Here is a 6295-nt window from a genome sequence, read left to right on the forward strand (position 1 = left end):
CTGGAATTCCATCACCTCCACTAGCTTTGTTCATAGTGATGCTTTCTAAGGCCCACTTGACTTCACATTCCAGGATGTCTGGCTCTAGGTCAGTTATCACACCATTGTGATTATCTGGTTTGTGAAGATCTTTTTTGTACAGTTCTTCTGTGTATTCTTGCCACCTCTTCTTAATATCTTCTGGTTGTGTTAGGTTCATACCATTTCTGTCCTTTATCAAACCCATCTTTGCCTGAAATGTTCCCTTCATATCTCTAATTTTCTTGAAGAAATCTCTAGTCTGTCCCATTCTGTTGTTTTCCTCTATTTCTTTGCATTGATCTCTAAGGAAGGCTTTCTTATCTCTTCTGGCTATTCTTTGGAACTCTGCATTCAAATGGGAATATCTTTCCTTTTCTGCTTTATTGACTATGCCAAAGCCTTCAACTGTGTGGATCACAGTAAACTGTGGAAAATCTGAAAGAGATGAGAATACCAGACCACCTGACCTGCCTCTTGAGAAACCTGTATGCAGGTCAGGAAGCAACAGTTAGAACTGAACATGGAACAACAGATTGGTTCCAAATAGGAAAAGGAGTACATCAAGGCTGTAGATTGTCACCCTGCTTATTTAACTTATATGCAGAGTACATCATGAGAAACGCTGGGCTGGAAGAAGCATAAGCTGGAATCAAGATTGCCAGGAGAAATATCAATAACCTCAGATATGCAGATGACACCACCCTTATGGCAGAGAGTGAAGAGGAACTAAAAAGCCTGTTGATGAAAGTGAAAGAGGAGAGTGAAAAAGTTGGCTTAAAGCTTAATATTCAGAAAACTAAGATCATGGCATCTGGTCCCACCACTTCATGGGAAATAGACAGTGGAAACAGTGTCAGACTTTATTTTTTTGGGATCCAAAATCACTGCAGATGGTGGATGCAGCCATGAAATTAAAAGACGCTTACTCCTTGGAAGGAAAACTATGACCAACCTAGACAGCATATTCAAAAGCAGAGACATTACTTTGCCAACAAAGGTCCATCTGCTCAAGGCTATGGTTTTTCCAGTGGTCATGTATGGATGTGAGAGTTGGACTGTGAAGAAAGCTAATCGCCGAAAAATGGATGCTTTTGAACTGTGATGTTGAAGAAGACTCTCGAGAGTCCCTTGGACTGCAAGGAGATCCAACCAATCCATCCTGAAGGAGATCAGTCCTGGGTGTTCATTGGAAGGACTGATGCTGAAGCTGAAACTCAAGTACTTTGGCCACCTCATGCGAAGAGTTGACTCATTGGAAAAGACCCTAATGCTTGGAGGGATTTGGGGCAGGAGGAGGAGGGGACGATAGAGGATGAGATGGCTGGATGGCATCACTGACTCAATGGACATGAGTTTGAGTAAACTCCGGGAGTTGGTGATGGACAGGGAGGCCTGGCATGCTGCGATTCATGGGGTCACAAAGAGTTGGACACGACTGAGTGACTGAACTGAACTGAATCTTTGTAAAACAGGTAATATTACTGACCTGTCACATACCCATAATGGCAGTTTTTTCTTTTATATCCGAGGTTCACAATGGATTATAAGCATATACAATATCAAATTTTAGATTGATATTCTCTTTTAGTTCTTGATAACTGAAGGCTGCAGCGTTATGATTAAATATCAAGATTTAGGTACATAAGGCATGTCAATAAATAAGTTGTTAACTAAACTGAATAATTCTGTCTCTTGAAATTTTAGTGTTATTACCACTCTGCTGGTTCAGCTCCTTATTAACTCTCATTTCAATAATCACAATAGCTTCCCCACTGAATCCATGGCTTCTTGTCTTGTCCATACGAAATCTGTCTTTCTTACTGACTGCCAGAGTGATCTGAGCCTAGACAAGATGCAGCAGTATACTCAGAATATCTCTGCTTAAAAATATTCCTCTTATAGGTTCTTAATAAATAAAGTTGAGATTCCTTAGCTTGGTACAAAGAAGGTCAGGTCTAGACGAGGATTGAAACACTGTAAATCCTGTTCTACTGTTATATATTATAAAATCAGTCAAATTAGAATCTCTGAATGACTTAAATATAGGTAGCACTTCACTTGTGGTATTCTTTTTATTTTAGCTTGGCAATTCCTTTTTTCTACTATTAAAATGAAAATCCGAGTTCAGTGCCATAGTATCCTGAAAAATATTTTTTGGCCAATTGGCTGATTTATCTATTAAACTTCTCTTGTTCCTTCAGTAAAATGTATCATCTCCTCATTGGTATATTCATGATACTTGAATATCTATGATAAGGTAACCATTCTGTTACAATAAAAATAATTATATACACTTAGCTCTTTTGCTAGGCTTTAAGCTCTCTGGGAGTTGACCTCTGTCTTGATGACTTTTGGGTGCACAATGGCATTAAGAGAGGATATAAAAATATAGTTCTTGTGGCCAGGGCAAAGCCTATTGGCCTACCTTTTGTGATGTGAGATTTAAATTTCGGAAAATATTATTGTTTGTTTTTCTATGGGCCTGGCTTATGCAATTCAATTTGGTACAATTCATAGTACCCAAACTCACCAGAGAAAGTTTTATAAGTTGTAGAGCTAGCTTATTAATTTGTATGGAGATATACTTATGACCTATACCTGGGGCATCACCTTCGAGATATGAAGGACCTTGGAAATGAAATTAGTAACCAGAAGAATACTCTAAGAAATAAGAGCAAAGTATTTGAGATGGCTTGAGGGAATATTTCATTCAGCCTATGGGAAAGCATGAACAAGGGATTTACTCTGGTATCCAATAAAGCTATCTAGTGGCTGAACAGTTTTTTTTTTCCCAGAAGCAAGGTCTATATCCCTTGTTATTATATGGACCATGATAGACATAAACTTTTTTTCTTTGCTCACATTGTGTTATTTTGTTCTAGTTTTTAAAGTTCTTTTATTTTAATAAGATAATAATTATCTCAGACATGTTATGGTAAAATTAGTAGCTGCTTCTTTCTCTTTCTATATTAGTGAACTGACTTGTATTAGAGTTGAGGGGCCAGACTCTCCCTGGAGATCTGGGGTCCCTGTTGTCTCATTTGCAAATATATTCTCAGAAAATAAAAATTTGTTGCTTCTGGGGATGACTACATTCATCTGTTTCATATTGGATCTTCTTCTCCCTGATTCTTGACTGTACGTACCTGCTGTGAGGCTTTTAGACAATGATTTCCTTTTCATACCCTCATGGCTCATGGCCCATGAATTGTGTCTTGTATACCATGGTTATTTGAGTCATAAATATACTACTACTAGTTGGTTTATATTTTGAAACAAGGAAATAATTACATATATTTAAAAATATAAAAACATATTCAAACTAACTTTATATGAGTTTTTACTTAAAGGAGAAAGAACTCTAGGGTAGACCCAGGAATATCTTTCAGCACTTTTCTTTTTTGCTGGATGTTGTTGTTGTTGTTCAGCAGCTAAGTCATGTCTGACTCTTTGCAACACCGTGAACTACAACAGGCCAGGCTTCCCTGTCCTTTATATCTCCCTGAGTTTGCTCAGACTCATGCCCATTGAGTCAGTGATGCCATCCAACCATCTCATCCTCTGTCACTCTCTTCTCCTCTTGCCTTCAATCTCTCCCAGCATCAGGAACTTTTCAAAAAAGTCAACTCTTCACATCAGGTGGTGTTTAACACAAAATTTTGACTGTTGAAGGATTTCTTTAATCTTTTCCTACTGAACTAGGAGACCAGGGTTCGATCCCTGGATCAGTAAGATCTCCTGGAATAAAAAAGGGCAACCCATTCCAACATTCTTGCCTGGAGAATCCCATGGACAGAGGAGCCTGTCAGGCTACAGTCATGAAGTTGCAGAGTCAAACATGACTGAATGACTAACACTCATTCACTGAATTAGTTGGCATGAAATTAGAAGATGCTTGTTCCTTGGAAGGAAAGCTATGACAAACCTAGACAGTATATTAAAAAGGAGAGACATCACTTTGCCAACAAAGATCTGTATAGTCAAAGCTGTGGTTTTTCCAGTAGTCATGTATGGATGCGAGAGTTGGACCATGAAGAAGGCTGAGCACCGGAGAACTGATGCTTTCATCTTGTGGTGCTGGAGAAGACTCTTTCAAGTCCCTTGAACAGCAAGGAGATCAAACCAGTCAATCCTAAAGGAAATCAGTCCTGAATATTCATCGGAAGGACTGATGCTGAAGCAGTTCCAATCCTTTGGCCACCTGATGTAAAGAACTGGCTCACTGGAAAAGACCCTGATGCTGGGAAAGATTGAGGGCAGGAGGAGAAGCGGATGACAGAGGATGAGATGGTTGGATGGCATCACTGACTCAAGGCACACGAATCTGAGCAAACTCCAGGAGACACTGAAGGACAGAGGAGTCTGGCGTGCTACAGTCCTTGGGGTCGCAAAGAGCTGGCATGACTTAGCAACTGAACAACAGCAACAAAAGCTGAATCAGTGTGAATTTGTTTTTGCTTATTTGTAACATCTTTATTGTCTGTACTTATACTTTCGAGCTTTATAAAACTCTGTTAAAGGATTTTTGAAGTTGAAGACAGCTTTTTTCTCTCATAGCTTTAAAAGGATATAAGTATTGCTGAGTTGCTTGAAACTAGTTAACATATAATAAGTAGGACTTCACTTTTACTCATAGTTTTATCAGAAATATCAGTAGTAACTTATAAAACAAAACTGAGAAACCCGCTTGAAGCATTTAATAATATATCCACATTATAAAGCACCGCCTAATGAAAGAACAACAAACAAACTTACATTCCCATCTGTTAAAACCTCAAGTTTATTTACATATAATGAAACAAAAACATCCTGTCTTACTTGACACATGTCATAGTTGTATGTTGATTCATTCAGAATGGACATTTCTGAGACTTAGACTCTTGCTAGAGAATGCTCTTCTGCTCCCCTTAATGAGAAACCACAGGATGAAATTCTAAAGGACTCAGAATTGTCATGACAGGGCATGGAACAACAGATGGTCCCTTAGGCAGACTAATCCTATGTTATTTAATACCCAAAGCAAAACTGTCGACTGTTTCAGGGAAAGCATAGAGCCCGGAACCAAAGAATTGATGAGTAAACATGAAAGAAATTGATTCTGAAATATTTAGTTTGAAATGAATTTTAATTTTGCAATCTAAACACACATTGTTACTGATTTGGAATCCTAAACCACTGTTTGGATTTAAAAAGTAAGTTCTTTGAAAACTCCTGGGAAGAAAATTCTTTCAGGAGATCTTTTACTAACAATTTTTAAATGAACCAAAAAAAATTATAATAGATTACTTTGGGTTATTGAATATTAGTATGTATGAGCAACATGTCAAAAGAAGCAACCTCTTCAGAAATTTAATAAATGCACCTGAAACCTATGGCATTTTTGGAGTTTGAATATATATAGTAAATATAGTAGGTTTGATTATATATGTAGTAGGCTCATCCTGGACCTTCTCTAAGGGAGTTTAATTGCATATTTAAGAGGGGAATCACATCATACATATAATGTTATGGTGAGCTTCCATCATGAAATACTTTTGTTCTGTACAAACTGAAGTTCTGCTTTTCATTAAGATTTCTTAATCACAAAATTTAAAATAAAAGGAATACATGTTCCTTATAGAAAATGCAAGTGCTATTTATAACTTCCAATGTCTTCCAATCCTACTCCCCAGAAGTCATTACTATTGCCAGTAAGATGAATAGAGGGAGATCTATATAGTTTGAGAACCATCAGCATTTACGTATCAGATGAAACTATAGGTGTGATTGAAATCAGTCACATGAAACATAAGAGTAGAAAGGCCTAGGTTAAAGGGAGGACACACTGTTACAGAGGTGTAGGTGAAGGAGATGGAACCTAGAAAAACACTGCTGAAGAGTGGCCTGAAAGGGAGGCTGAAAAATCAGTAAATAGTTGGATTCATGTAAATCAAGGTGAAGAGTTTCAAGCAATGGTTTACTGATGTCAGATATGACAGAAGTGCAAAATTGTGTATAGTCAGCAACAATTCAATTTAATTTGGAAACTAGGAGGTCATTAGGAAGAAATGCTATTGGAAATGGATTGGAAGCAGATGGTCATGGGTTGGGAATGGAAAAAAAACAGAGAAAGCTACTAGTAGAATGATCTGAGAATCTTGACTGTAGAAAGTCAGAGGAACGGAGGGCAGCTGGAAGTGAAGGATGAGTTTGTAGGGTGTTAGAGACTTGTGCATGAGGAAAAGAGAATGGAGGAGAGTATGAAGTTAGTGATGCACAATCCGAGAGGAGGAGG

This window comes from Dama dama, chromosome 9 (genome assembly GCF_033118175.1).
Source record: "Dama dama isolate Ldn47 chromosome 9, ASM3311817v1, whole genome shotgun sequence".
Classification (NCBI taxonomy): domain Eukaryota; kingdom Metazoa; phylum Chordata; class Mammalia; order Artiodactyla; family Cervidae; genus Dama; species Dama dama.